The sequence below is a fragment of the Schistocerca nitens genome, chromosome 8 (assembly GCF_023898315.1).
Source record: "Schistocerca nitens isolate TAMUIC-IGC-003100 chromosome 8, iqSchNite1.1, whole genome shotgun sequence".
Lineage (NCBI taxonomy): Eukaryota > Metazoa > Arthropoda > Insecta > Orthoptera > Acrididae > Schistocerca > Schistocerca nitens.
Window position 1 is genome coordinate 518,001,356 of NC_064621.1, and position 16,025 is coordinate 518,017,380.

At 44.8% G+C, this 16,025-nt stretch overlaps 1 protein-coding gene across 10 annotated transcripts in view; it reads left to right on the forward strand.

Moving 5' to 3' along the window:
• Positions 1-16,025, forward strand: part of LOC126199361 (transcriptional enhancer factor TEF-1) — an 835,913-nt gene that overhangs the window by 617,687 nt on the left and 202,201 nt on the right. The gene's annotated exons all lie outside the window — the stretch shown is intronic.

Here is a 16,025-nt window from a genome sequence, read left to right on the forward strand (position 1 = left end):
AGACTTAAAATAATCATACAACGTTAAGTAATCGTTGACGCATAAAAGTACAGCTCTGATTTCATGGCTAGCGGAATGTGTGAAAAGTGCAACACTTAAGGGGTTGGGCAAAAAGAATGGTAACAACTAAAACACAACGAATTTGAAGCACATGTTCTTTACGCCAGTGACGGCTTTAAGCCGTAATATCAGCACTTGATAATGGCCTAAGGCCGAAATTGCAATAGTGTGTAATAAAAACTTACAACAGTCACTGGCGTAAAGATGGTGTCCTTTAAAAAGTTCTTCATGATGTGAATCCCACATACTACAAGTAAAAACACAACGCATTGTCATGCCTAATACGGTGTAGGAAATCCTTTGGCATTCAAAACAGCTTTCAGTCGTCTCGGAATGGATATAGACGGGTCGTGTACAGTTTTAAGGGGAATTTTATACCATTCGTTCTGCAAAATAGTGGCAAGCTGAGGTATTGATTATGGATGTGGATAGCGGTCATGCATGCTTCTCTCTAAAGCAGACCACAAAGGGACAGTAATATTGAGATATGGTGACTGTGGTGGCCGGGGGAATTGCGGAAACTCATCCACGTGCTCACAAGACGAGTCCTGTGTGGTGTGAGCGGCGTGAACAGGTGCCCTGTCGTCTCGGAGCACATCACCACTGGGAGCAAAATAACTGATGATGGTCGAAGTAGAGAGGATATAAAATGTAGACTGGCAATGGCAAGGAAAGCGTTTCTGAAGAAGAGAAATTTGTTAACATCGAGTATAGATTTAAGTGTCAGGAAGTCATTTCTGAAAGTATTTGTATGGAGTGTAGCCATGTATGGAAGTGAAACATGGACGATAAATAGTTTGGACAAGAAGAGAATAGAAGCTTTCGAAATGTGGTGCTACAGAAGAATGCTGAAGATTAGATGGATAGATCACATAACTAATGAGGAAGTATTGAATAGGATTGGGGAGAAGAAAAGTTTGTGGCACAACTTGACCAGAAGAAGGGATCGGTTGGTAGGACATGTTCTGAGGCATCAAGGGATCACCAATTTAGTATTGGAGGGCAGCGTAGAGGGTAAAAATCGTAGAGGGAGACCAAGAGATGAATACACTAAGCAGATTCAGAAGGATGTAGGTTGCAGTAGGTACTGGGAGATGAAGAAGCTTGCACAGGATAGAGTAGCATGGAGAGCTGCATCAAACCAGTCTCAGGACTGAAGCCCACAACAACAACAGTACGGGATAGACCTGAGGAGTGGCCGAGCGGTTCTAGGCGCTTGAGTCCGGAGCCGCGCTGCTGCTACGGTCGCAGGTTCGAATCCTGCCTCGGGCATGGATGTGTGTGATGTGCTTAGGTTAGTTAGGTTTAAGTAGTTCTAAGTGTATGGGACTGATGACCTCAGATGTTAAGTCCCATAGTGCTTAGAGCCATTTGAGCCAGACCTGAGGAACCAAAATGTTCACATAATCGTAGCTAGTAGTGTGACCTTGCAGAGTAACCATGGGGCCCATGAAATACCATGATAAGTCAGACTATGGCTGCCCAAACCACCACCGAATCCCTGCTACGTTTCACTCATGGGGCATAAACACGACCGAAAGGGTTCATGAGCACGACATTGAGTTTTACAGTATTTCTCGTCATAATACTCTTCGTTGACAGTCTGTCACGATCTCTCAAAACACATTTTCATCCACGTTGTGACTGATGTTTTTTCCGTTTTCCGTGTATGCTCTATATATCTTCGATACGTTGGCTCTTGATACAGCGAACCCTTCGGGTACTTTGGTTGTGGAAGCATCGACCATACGCGCAACCAACAATGTATCCAAATCCGAATTCACTTAGCCCCAACGTAATACATTCAGAACTACACAGAACTCTGCTGTGACAACGACTGACACTTGCAACGTATTGAGAACGTTACGCAGATTCCATTCGTGGACAAATACAACAGCGCGACCTGCCGGCGTTGTTAGCATCTGCATTTATCTTCAAGCATCGCAAATGAAATTTCCTGGCAGATTAAAACTGTGTGCCGGACCGGGACTCGAACTCGGGACCTTTGCTTTTCGCCGGCAAGTGCTCTACCAACTGAGCTACCCAATCTCAATACTTGCCCGCGAAAGGCAAAGGTCACGATTTAGAGACTCGCTTTTGCACATGGTTTTAATCAACCAGGAAGTTTCATATCAGCGCCCACTCCTCCGCAGAGTGAAGCTCTCATTCTGGAAGCATTGCAAATAACTGTGTTAAATTTTCATTCCTCCCATCTGGACACCGGCCAAACTTATGTTGGGACTTGCGTGGTACTATGATACCAGCCACAGTGGTACCCAATATGAGAAAAAAGAAACTAGAGAGTGTATTTTGTATATGTGTATACAGCAGATGACAACAAGGAACGACAGAAGAGGGTTCCTTTCTTTATCCATCTACGGAACACTCACAATTGGTTTCACTACTGCTCGAAAGTAAACAGACTATATGTGAAAGTTTGCAAATGGTCAGGGCAAGGGTGTATTATAAATCAGACTTTGTGTTTACGTCTACAACTATATTATATTTTTATTATTCTCCTGTTAGAAACATACACTTTACAATGTTAAAAACATTACATTTTATAAAATTTGACAGAAACTTGGGCACTTCTAGTGCATTACCCAAGGTCTGGTACAAGTAATCTTCCGTGCAGGAGTTTGGATACCGTCAGCACTGAAGCTTATATTTAACTGTATAAACCTTTCCAAAATGGCGCTTGACATTGTCTTCTTTGTCGTGGCCCCATCTTTCCATTATAACTGTGGATTTGCCCATTCCTGATTCCATTCTGTTCGGGTCTTCCCTGCCAGCCATTCCTTGTCATAACCAAGTGGCAGAGTTTCAGATACTCTTTTTCCAAATTGAAGTAGTCCTTATTTTTCCCCAGTTCTGATGTGGCTACTTCATCTGTGGTGGAGAGAACGTCTGATCTGAGAAAGCTCATTCTGGATTTCAGTCTTTGCTCGTGCATTTCATGTCCATATAATTGTAGAGTTACCCCCTGCTCTATTTTTTTTCTTTTTGTTCGCGGCTATTTCTGTTCAAATACAAGGTGGAGCTACTGCTGCCAGATGGTGAAGCAGCGTCGTTGGAGTAAATTTTAAACAGTTTTTATAAGTCTACATATGTTGCTGAGGGAGTGAGCAAATCTATAAGGAAATTGTTCCTGGTGAAGCTTGATGTCCATGCGTTGCTTCATGTACCTAAGGGATCAGTCGAGTGTCATTCCTGGGTACTTTGGGCTCTCCCATTGGTCCAGCTGAAGCATTGACCAGACAATCTTTAATTTATCGAGTGGCTATCTGGTATCTTAAATGGTACCAAATGCTTGTGTATTACTGTCGGTACACTCCGACTCCTGCTCCCCGTTCCTGTTCCAGTCGGAAATTTTGCTCGGGGATAGCAATTGTTGGTAAGTTTTCGTATGGGCTGGAATTTCTGATTTTACATTCATGGTCTGGTCTTCTCGCGCGATGAATGTAGAAGCATGAGGTTGCTTGTTCAGATTAGCACGCAGGATACTTGCAGCCCTCGCCTCGCAAAACTGGTTTCTTCGTTGGTTTCTAACATTATTATTTCACTATGCACCCGGTTCCGCTGTAACTGGTGTTGTGTTATATGTACTGAGTAAAGGCGTAACTAGGGTATGACTGCCTGTGCGCCGTTTCCGTGGAGACGCCTGTTTGTAACGGGCGAAAAAAGTTACGAAGGGCGATGTAGAAGGAGAATGAGGACGAAGTGGGAAGCCTACTAGCTGGAACCACTCTCGTTACGCCATCTGGCCTTGAAAGTGTGTAAAGCATGTTTTGTTTTCGTTGGTATGTTTTTACACCTTTGCAATAATCGACAGTGAAACAGTAAAAAAGAAGTTGCGTTATTGATGCAATAATTGCGACTCTGGACTGTGTTTTCCATGTTTTCAGTTTGTGTCTCATAAAAATACATTTATTGAAAATGAGGCCTTTTGCTTCAACGTATAGTCATGTTGACGCCAGTTAACTAACAAACAGGCCAAGCAGCAATGAGGGTTACACCAAAATCACATAGTTTTCGGCAGACCGAGATGGAGGGTAGAGACAGAGGAGGGGGGGGGGGGGCATAGTCTAACTACGTTCTGGGCGCCAATACCATCGTTACGCCATTGATGCTCAGTTGTTACGCCATCTTATTAAATTGTGAAACTTCTGCTTGACTCAACTCTTCCGCAGTAACAATGCATCTTTCAAGCTAATGACGGAATAATTGCTACGAAAACATTTCCTCATCCTTGTTTAAGGTATGGAACCGGCGCTGTCGCCAACGACATTGTTATCGATGAGACTAGCGAGAATTTCTGCGAAAATGGAGAATAATTTCAACCGTTTTGCGTGTGAAGTCGTGGCAGTATTGCAGAGTGACTGAAGTAGAACTTTGGCGTCTCTCCCCTTGCGTCCTCCGTCTCTTTTATAGCCGGCTAGTCGGGAAGCTCGGCGGAGGGTGATCTTGCTGGAGCGGCTATTGAACCCCGAGACCGACGAACTGGGCCAGCCACTGAGTGACGTAACGCACCGAGCAGACCGGTTCTCTCCACCGGGGAAACCCCAGCGCACATCCTGGCGGCATCCCAAGCTGAATTTCGCTTGCAGCGGAAGTGCACGTGTCCGTCTTCAGGTACTTGCCATTGGTTTAGCAAAGCTGTCCTCAAGCCGAAGGTTGGTTTAAACACGTTAATGATTTACTAGGTTGGACTGGTATGCCCTTGCTACCTCCGACCCTGAAACTGGTTTGTTTACTTGTTGTAATCTTCAGTCTGGACAGTGGTTTTGGTTTAATGCACATCACCATCCTAGTCTGTCCTGCGCAGGCCTCTTCATCCCTTCGTAATTACTGCAATCTATATCCATGTAAACGTGTTTACTGTATCCAAAATTTTTCTCTACGCCAAACATCCCTCTATTACCAAATAACCTATTTCTTAATGCCTCAAGATGTGTTCTTGAGACTCATGCCTACTTTTAGTCACATTGTGCCGTAAGTATCGTTTCTCTCAAAGTTCGATTCAGTTTCTCCTCATCAGTTTTCCGACCTACCCATCTATTCTTCTATAACACTACATTTCAAAAGCTTCTGTTTTCTACTTGTCTGAAATACTTATCATCCGTGTTTCACTTCCATACAAATCTACACACCAGATAAATACCTTAAGAAAAGACGTCCTATCTCTTAAATTATTAATAACTTTCTGTCTTTCGTCAATGCTATTCTTTCTGGAAGTGATCTGCATTTTGTAGCAGGGGCGTCAAGTCTTGCATACTGAACGTACACGTGTACCTTAAGCCACGAGACAAGGCATCAGGAACATTATTATCCGAGCAGTGGTGTACCAATTTTATGCCATGTGTTTTTGCTGGTTTCTGTCGGAATTGTTATTAAAATAGCATTGATCCCTTCTCCCATTTTGAATAATAATGCAGTATTTGAAATCAATGCAAATTTTATGAGTTAAAATTACCCCCTTTTTAAAAAAGATTTATTTAGCAAAAAATTTTTTTAGCATTGCTGCCATGGGTAATTGATATTTCGGGTTTTTAACTCGGTCGTTAGTAAAAAATAAAAAAAGTACTATAACCGAGACCAAATAAGTACCGAAGAATACCGGTTATTCAGAACTAAAATACCAGTATATGTTTCAACAGGACTTTTTTCCGATCCTTACTTTTAGCTACACAGTTTAGTTTCGTTAAGGATGACGTATTAATGACTGTTGGGAGGGAACGCCCAGTTTGGCCACGAAGTTGTTTCTAACGAACGAACCCTTCCCATATGGAGGTCTTCAGCGTTTGTTGCCACTTTATCCTTTTTCAATTTTTCTCTCTTTCTCTTGTATCTTAAGTTTTTATTGAATTTAAAATTAGTACTAGCATATATTAACGTAGCTCGCGCGCTAATTACCACGCTGTGGTACGCCCTTATCTCAAGTAACAGCGACAGCAAGAAATTTCTCCGTTGGAAGCAGCGAAAGGGCAGACGCTGGCGGCTATGCGCAGTCACTCTTCTCCGTACGCCACCCTGCTCCTCCCCCTCAAGACTGGAAGGGAAGAGTAAAGAGTGGAGCTGTTCTCCTCCTCCTCCTCTGTTTGTTGGGTCGTCGCTTAACCGCCGCGGGACCGCAGCCTCTTTTAAGAGGCAGTGAAGGCTACCGGGCCCGCTCGCACCAGCGCCAGTGGAGGAACTTTTTACTGGCGCTTCCGCGCCGGGAGTGGTCCCGACAAGTCGGCCGCAGCCGGCATCTTCCCCGCCCTCCCAGCTAAGCGGAGTCGCCATTTGCACCGCCTCGTTGCGTATTTTACTACCGGTTATTCGCAGAGGGTGCCGTGAGCCTTCACAGTAATACACCGCATTAGCATCCGCAATCATACTGTTGCAACGGAGACATATGTTAGATCTAGCGAAGAAATCTATAACGCCTGACGAGGTACTCGTACATTGACGAGCCAAAACATTGTGACCATGTGTTTAATAGCGTGTTGGTCCAAACGCAATATATCATTGATTGTGCAGAGCATGAATTCGGTAAGCCCTCGAAAGGCTTAGGGAGGTGTTTACGCACAGGTCACAATTCCTGGAAATTAAGGACAGGTGATTTGTGGGTGTGGGAGTGGCGCCTGAAGCGTCTAGTATGTTTCATCGCGTTCAGGTGGTGACAAAGACGTCAACGAGAATTCACTATCATGTTGCTCAAACTACCGTAGCGTGATTCCGCCCATGTGACCCGGGCAAATATTCTCTCTGTCGGGGAAGATATCACAACGAAGGGCTGTAGGTGATTCGCAGTTGCATTCACGTACTCCACAGCTATTATGGTACTCATGGATCGGATGATGACCTTTTTGTTTGATTGGTCCCTTGCGCACCACATCCCTCCCCCCCCCCCCCCCCCCCCCCAAAAAAAAAAAAAAAAAACCAACAACAAGCAGCCATCCAAATTTTAATGTTGTTCGATCTTGGATCGAGGGACTTGGTGTTTGGCCCTTCCCCCCACCACCAGTCTGTCATGGTCCCTTCGACTGCTACCGCCGGTTCCATTGAAGCCCAAATGAATGTCCCCCATAGCACAATACTGCCCACACCGGCCTGCGTACGTGGCGCGTTACCTATTTCGAGCAGCCGTTCGCCTGGATGACGGCGTCCCCAGATACGCCTATAAATGAGGTTCATCCTACCAGGCGACACATTTTCATTGTTCCACAGTCTAGTCCAGAGTCTGATAGGACGCACCTCGTATTGACCGGAACATACACACAGGAATCAGGCAAGATAGATAGATAGATAGATAAAGATAGAGCTGAGGAAAAGATTTGCTACATTTTGTGTTGTAAGTAGTGTTATACAGAACTGAATCATGTAGACTGACGAAAGATACTTAGAAGCTATTGAAATGTGGCTATGGAGAACATGCTTAAGGTGCTGTTGACTGACAGACTTGAGACTGAATAAGTAATGAAGAAAATGTGAGAGGATTATTGAAAATGACCAGTAAGAGGAAAAAATATTAGCTGGAACATATACTTGTACTGCGTAGGAATCGTCTGCAACATAGAATCATAGAGGTAAAACTGCACAGAACGAGAGGAAGAGGTAGGAAGAGAATTGTAATGATAGACCACATTAGGAATGAACGAACATACAGAAACATGAAGGAAGGTGCTGAGAATAGGACACGATGGAGAGCATCCAGTTGAAATCTGTCATAAGACAGATACATTATAGAAGGAAAAAGAATATAAATAGATGATTATGCGGCACGAGACCAACGATACTTTACAATCTGGTTGGAGTCAAGGCAGCGTGTACAGAAAACACAAGCTGTAGCACCTTCTGATGTGGTCAAGTCTAATACGTATGAAATATCTGATACCAATGGGTACCGATATATTTATTTGTAAGCGAAGAATGCCATATAATACAATGTTCAGTAAAACCTCACATTTCATGTACTGCTATTGCTACTTTATGTGATTATTGTAATTTTGAAGTTTATACACGGAAAATGTAGATTTATTTCGTTAAATAAGTTGATTTTTGGATATATATCGAATATTTGTCCCATCTCACATTTAGCTGGAACTGCGGTAGAAAGTTGATTTATTGTAAGAAGCGATTCGTTTTAGACACTACGCCATTAATCAATTACGCCGAGAAAACCTGAGACATCGCATGCCTGGTCTAGCGTCCCATTTTTTTCATATATATATATATATATATATATATATATATATATATATATATATAACATACATATTTTTAATATAAATCTCATAAGACAGTAATCGGTATAAGATACCCAGAGAGATAATAGAAAGTAAAATACATATAACTAAACCACGACAAACGAGCTTTGTTTTTGGTCTCTAAAACCGATAACATTGTCAGTGTTAGAGCTTCACGTGATTCTGACAGTGGAGCCGATTAGACTCTTGTATTGTTTTGGGTGTCATCCTTTGTGTAACTGATAGTATTATTGAAATAATAATAGAATTATTTAAACGTTTGTCGTGTTAATGATATAAAGTTACTCTCCCTGTCAGTTCACTCACTACTTTCAGGAACGGAATCGATTCGTAATTTTAACAAAATCATTGTTGAGCGTCATTTCATTTTCTTAGTATTTCCAAAGAGAACCTGCAGAATTTTGTAAAACCGAGTGAGGTGGTGTAGTGGTTAGGACACTGGACTCGCATTCGGGTGGACGTCGGTTCACACTCGCGTCCGGCCACCCAGATTTAGGTTTTCCTAGATTTCTCTAATTCGCTCCAGGCAAATGCGGGATGGTTCCTTTGAAAGGGCACGGCCGATTTTCTTCCCCATCCTTGACACAATCCGAGCTTGTGCTCCGTCTCTAACGATCTCGATGTCGACAAGACGTTAAACCCAATATTCCTTCCTTCTAGAATTTTGTAAAAGAAGACGGACTTTCTTTCAGATTTAATTCATCTCCACAGATTATCATTTAGTAACCGCGTGTTTACGCGATTTTAAAACTAATCGATGCCAAACAATGATGAGTGTAGCTATGAACGTGAATATTCACTATAAGAGAATTTATAGTATATAAAGACTTGATTTTAGTGATTGCACATCGGCTTGTAGCAAAACGAGAAGGGGCATTATTTTTATCTATTGTTGTTTAGTCACCTCAACGAGAATTTCAAGTATAATAAGGGTTGGGGCTATAGATTTGTAGCATACGAACCAAACAATAGACTGGACAGCTCAATCGATGAGGACACTACCATTATAGGCAAGGTTCTGGGTTCGAGTTCCAGTCCGCCGCACTGTTTTAATTTGTCAGGAAATTTCTGTGGCATTCAAACTCGGTTTTACTGCGAGGGAAGTGCTTAAAGCATCTGAGATGGCGTCGTGCGTCTCGCATGTATTTTTAGGGAAAGCGATACGAGAACTGTCGCAGTTGCCACGCGACGCGTTCGGAGCTGGGAACGGGTGAGCGCACGCAACAAGTGGGGCGTCGGCGTGGCGCTGCGGCCGTAATGCGCGGCGGCGGCGTCGCGGCGCCCCAGCTCGCGTTATTAGAAATTAAATTACAGCGCGCGGGGGCGGGGGTGGCGTGGGCGGCGGACGTGAGGAGGGGCGGCGGCGCCGCCTCCATCGCCGCCGCCGCTCCCCCGATAGTCTGTTTAACTCGCGGCAGAGGCGCGTGCGCGAAGCGCTGTTTTATGGAATATGGGTCGTAATGTCACCAGATTAGTCTGCGCGCAAAGCGGCAGATTATATTGCCGAAGCGGCTTTCGCTCTCCGCGAGAGAGGAGAGCTGGCGGGGTGCGTGTGTGCGGCGCGGAAATTTATTTCGGCAACTTGCTCTCTGGGCTCCCCTGGCAACGCGCCGTTACCGACCTCTCGCGAACCGCCTCCCCACTTTAGCCACGGTTTTATATAAGCTGTAAATTTGGTGTATAATGATTGTGCCATCCCAGCTGGAATGCGGGCGTTTAATATCGCCCCCTCAGACGGGGACTGTACGCCTGGGGCGCGTCGGTAACTGGCGTGCACGCGCAACTACCTTCCCCTCCCCTCCCCTCCCCTCCCCTCCCCCACCCTACCCCACTCCCGCCACTGGCGAACGCACTCGCACCGGTGCGAACGCGCGCGCGCGCACACACGCGCGTGTATGCAGGCACGGGCGCGGCCCCTCGCTCACGCCGCATGCAAATTCTGGCGGCTGCAGCGTAGTTAGTGAGCGCGCCGGGCTGGGAGCTGGGGAGCTGTACTCATTGTCCCCGGCGTTTAATTAATGCGGCTAGCGCGCACTAATACGGCGGTCTGCAGCTGACGACGCGCCGCGTCCACTTCGGCGCTGGCGCGCTGGCCCACAGGCCCGCACTAGCGCCCTTTGTTTACTCCCACAAACACGGCGCGCTCTGTTACCGTCCTAGTGCTGTGCGCCATCACAGTACGTGCCACTATCGACCTTTTACAGGTGCGCGGTATAGCGTACTTGCCCGGAGTCGTGTGCGTGTCAGATCGCGTATCCAAAAGAATGGTTTGCCTCCGGTTGTTAGCCTAGTAGTTTTTTTCCATTTCATACACACTATTTATGAAGAGAACATTGTAAATACCGTAACCCAATTTCCCAGAAACTTCGCTCAGTAGACGAGGCGTCTAAGTAAGGGAACACGTGTCTGCGCTTACCCGTAGATACTCGACCGTTTCTGAGGTACTTTGTGTGTTTTAGCGAATAAGTAGTTCAGCCGAAGTGGTAACATAATGGCTAGCGTCGCAGTTTCACAGTCTTGGGACCCTTGTTCGAATCTCAATTATTTTAGTGTTAGCTTTTGTTTTTCATTTATCTACCCTAGTCCGTAAAAGACCAGTACATGAATGTTTTTCATTGTATATTGAAATAATGTTTTTCGTATTCGTCTACTAATTTTATGTCTGGTGAATCAATAAAGAAAGGCATTTATTTGAAATTGTTTTTGGTGAAATTCCTGTAGTGTATCCTGACTCATAATCAGGTGCAAGTGCCAGTTTTTTTGGAAAAGTGTCGGTTACGCGTGGTTTGCTGCGAAATTATTGCCAGCGCGTGTAATCTTCAGAATGTTAATGACGGTTATTGCCTATGGGAAATAAGAAGAAATGTCACTGTGACAACCCTACCTGTTGCTCGTGCTGTTCGAAATTACTGTGTTTCGAATGTATCTACAATCGGTATCATACAAAGGGATCCACCAAATCTTTCTGAAGAATAAACGCAAGAGTAAAATATAATAATTGATCTGAAAACGAAATTTAGGGATATGAGAATTGGAAAAAGATTGTAACCCTGAAAGTACCGTACACACAAATATTATATAACAGATGTATAACATAAATCGACAAAACTAGTTGTAATTTTACAATTACTATAACGCCCATGTATTCCCTAGCTTGATGAGAAACATTCGTATAGGAACTTTTTATGGACATGGGTAGATACACGAAATAAAATAAAAACAGTAATTGGGTTTCGAACACACGGTGCAAAACCGAGAGACCGCGACGATACAGACTGTGGCACCATTTCGGCTGAGATTATAGCCCGCTTAAAGGCGCATAAACTACCTCGAAAATTTTCTCAGGAACTGTCGAATATCTACGGATAAGTAGAGACACGTGGTCGCTTTATATTGACTCCTCTTCCACCGAGCGAAGTTTCTGCGATTATGGCACTAGCCGTGTTCTCTTCGTTAGACGACTGACTGGTCGCCTTCTTCAGTTGTTGTCAAGTCCCCTCGCATCGAACAGAACTTGCAACAGCGAACGAGTATTCTCTCTGGTGTAAACGCTAGGCGCGCTTGAGCAAACGGCTTTCAGTCTTGTTCGGTACGCCTTCGCTTGTGTTGCGTTCGCACGTGTTCCACTAGTTGTTAATCTCTTAGCGAACCATCGGCGGATGTTGGCATCGTCTTCGCTACGGCGCTGACGGTACAGAAAACATATTTGAGTGGTTCTGTCCTGTCTGGCATATCCGACACAACAGACACCAGTCGTGATGACGCGGCTGGTGGATACATTTATATGAAACAGAGAACGGGGAAAGAAAGGGAAGGGACTGATGGGAATTCCTGACTGCCAGCCACACAGGACATTGTGGAAATGGAATGGCAAAAGTTGAAAATGTGTGCCGGACCGGGACTGGACCTCTCACAAGCTGTCGCGTTAACCGCTTTGAACTGACCGCATGCCTCAAAGCGGCATCCCTCACCCACTAACCCCCTATGCGCAAATCATCGATTCCCACAGGGGTCCCGTCGGTATTAGTGCGAATGTCGGACATGTCCGACAGGTCAGACACCATTCAAATGCATGCGGTGACAGTTCCTTGACGTTTGTTTCAGTGCGGGTGCACTAATATCATCCGAATTCCTACGGGAATCAATAATTTGCGGGCAGGGAGTTACTGGGCGAGGAACGCTTCATTGCAGCGTGCGAACCGCACAATAACCCTGAAAGAGTGGTTCGGTGTGGCGCGGCGGGGCGGAGGTGTGAAGTGCACTGCGGTAGTCGTCGTGGGGCTGTGGACCACTGCGGCTGCGGCGGGGACGGAGCCTCTCCGTCGTTTCTAGGCACCTGGTTAACATACAATACAATACATACAAGACCACCTCAAGCGTGGTTTTTAGCATTGACTACAGAAATATGTAGCTTATGAGGAGTTGCTCGACCATTTTACCCTATTCTCTTTAACTCAATACGGCGGTCATTGTGCTTGCTGGACTGCTGGTAGAACTTACGGACTCACCAGTGATTCCTTCCGCAGATTTCATGCGATTTTTTTACAGCCGCCCTCCGCTATACTCGATGGACCGTGTTCGCCAGTGCACGACATCTGCCTGGTCTTGAGTTAGCTGTGGTCTTTCCTTCGATTTGCCACTTCACAATCACATCACTTTCAGTCGACTTGAGCAGCTTTAGAAGGGTTGAAATTTCGTTGACGTTTTCGTTATTCAAGTGACATCCAATGACAAGTTCGCGTTCGAAGTCGCTGAGCTCTCTTGACCGAGGCAATTTGTTGTTACTGCTTTTCTACTGACAACAAAGCAGTCTCTGCCTCTTTTTATATCTCTCTTGGCATCTAGTGGTCAGTTCTGCATTACGTTGGGGCGCCCGGATGCTTTCGATCGTATGGTAATTAGTATATGCCGTGAGCTTGAAGAAAAGGGAAACCATTTTAACGGCAGGATCTCGATTTTATGAGAATAGTAATATGTCAAAGGGTTATAATTGTGATAAGCTTCACTGATTTTGTTTATTTAATGCCTCGTCTCTTTTAATTGGGTATTACGTGTGTCCTACGCTTTTTGTACTGCCTCGACGGACGGGAAATCAAACTACTCCAATTACTTTTTATGACGAAGTATTGGTACGCGATTTTGGGAAGCTACATGGCAGTGGACCAGCAGAACGTGAAATCGGCGTAACTGCGAGGAAGTAGTAGTTAGAAAATATAAGTATTATCTCGAAGACAATCCACGTAAAAGAAGTCCCAAAACTGAAACCAAATACAATACCTAGGGAGTGAACAGTATCGTACTAGATAAGTATGATAAAGTGTTGTGTAATACCGACGTTCGATCTGTTAGACAGTGATCGTTATCATACGCGAAAACCAATTTCTTAGCCACGTTCAAATAATTTTATATAGATTCCAATTGATTTTGGGGGCGTCAACCACTGGCCCTGCGTTACGAAAATTGAACCTCCCGGCCATCATCGTGTCACGTTATACGGAAAGCGTTTCCCAAGATGCAAAGTGGATTTTTCCTGTGGAATGCATTACAAACGGTAAAACAAAATCTGGTGAGTGCTAGGCATCGCCGGCCGGGGTGGACGAGCGGTTCTAGGCGCTACAGTCTGGAACCGCGCGACCGCTACGTCCGCAGGTTCGAATCCTGCCTCGGGCATCGATGTGTGTGATGTCCTTAGGTTAGTTAGGTTTAAATAGTTCTAGGGGACTGATGACCTGAGCAGTTAAGTCCCATAGTGCTCAGAGCCATTTGAACCATTTTTTGCTATGCATCGCTTGTATATCAACTGTATGATCTGGTACCTGAGAAGAGACCTTGGTAGCTGAACAAAATTTCTGAACGCTACACCTCCGCACATAGGGGCTTTGGCATATTGAAGAACTGGGGGACTTCAGGTAGCGAATTGTTGTAACATTCGTTGTTTCGAATCTTTTCTTCCGCCCATCACAACGTCAAATAAATTTAGTGGCTGGGATACTTTTGTAGTCCAGTCGTAGCATACGCTGCTCCCAACATTTGCATCCATCTTTTCTTTTAGATTCGTAAATATGTCGTCGTGTTGCAGTCTCTTTCCCAATCAAGAATAAGCTTTGTGTATGTGAATCGCTGCTGCCCCCACGTTCTTCACTTCTTACTTTAGAGACAGAACACGAAAAACTGAAACTGGTTTAAGCTGGTTTTGCGCGCTGGGTGAATCAACATTCTAGGAAACCACTTTGACTAGGTACTTTTTCGCCGTGTTGTTAATCTCATCACTAGAGCGAGGATAAAAGAGGTGAGTGAAATATACAGGAGTTGGACAAAAATATCGGAACACCGCGAGATATGCGTGCTGGAACATAGATACAGGTTGCGCTGTTGTATCCTACCACAAACGAAATCTGTGCAATTCCATCAATATGTTGCAAGTGTCAGTCGTGATCAGAAGAGTGTTCTCTATAGTTGTGAATGCATTATGTCGGAGCTGAATGAATTCGAACGTGGGCAAATTGTTGGTGCTCGTATAGAGGGTACTTCCGAAACGCAAGTGTTCGGTTTTTTAAGGGCACCGTATCGAAGATTTCCATCGCATACGGGGAACGCTGAAAAAAGATTGTGCGCTAAGTCACAACTTGGATGAATGTGTGTTGAGCGGTCGCGGCAATGATCATTGAAGAGGAATTTGACGAACAATAAGAGGACAACAGCTGCAAAATTCACTGCGGAATGGCCCATATTTGCGATCCCCATCAGCACCACACCAGCACAAAGCGAGCTCCATAAGCAGGGAATCGTAAGCTGAGCTGGTGTTCCAAAACCACACATCAGTGATGCAAATGCCCGAAACTGGAAAACATGCTGCCGAAGGCATAAAATCTGCACTGTGGAGTAATGGAAGATAGTCATTTGGTTGGATGAGTCTTGTTTCACACTGTTTCCAACTTCTGGCCGAGTTTGCGTTCCAGGAGTGAAAAACGGCTGGGATTCGCTGGTGTTTTGGGCAGACATACCGTGGTATTCCATGAGCAGGGCCCTGTTCACACATCTCGCATCGTTCAGTACTGGTTTTGTGAGCATGAATTGTCGTATCTTCCCTGGCCACCTCTGTCACCAGATCTCAATATTATTTAGCCTTTGTGGTGTACTTTGGAGCAGTGTGCGATTTGTAGGGGGGGATGGGGGGGATTCCCCCCCCCCCCTCTGCATCAGACCATCCCCTCCTCTGGTTTTAGTTTATGCATCCCAACCTGGGATGTTTATTTCCCACTCACTGTAGTAAAACTTTACATATAATTTAAATTTGTGGAGCTGAAACTGAAAGTTTTTAATAAATTTTACTATTAATATGTTTCAGTTTTCTATCATCAGAATAACTACAGCTTTTCACAAATGTGCCTCTACTTTTTGAATTCCCCTTATATACCTGCATGTAGACAATTTTGTAAATAAGCTTTTCTTATAATGTACTTTTAAAGATATAACAAGGGATGGCTTTTCTGGTAGTGCATACGCGTGAATAGTGAGTTTCGGCATTAACATCTATTTATAAATAGCTGTTTAACCATGCGTAACGCCACAGTCCAAGCTAGTAACATATGTAATTGTACTAACCCCCTAAGACATCCCCCCCCCCCCCACACACACACACACACACTGGTAAAAGCACAAACCGCACCCTGCTTTGGAGTGAAGGCTGTGTGATAGCTATCCACCTCTATC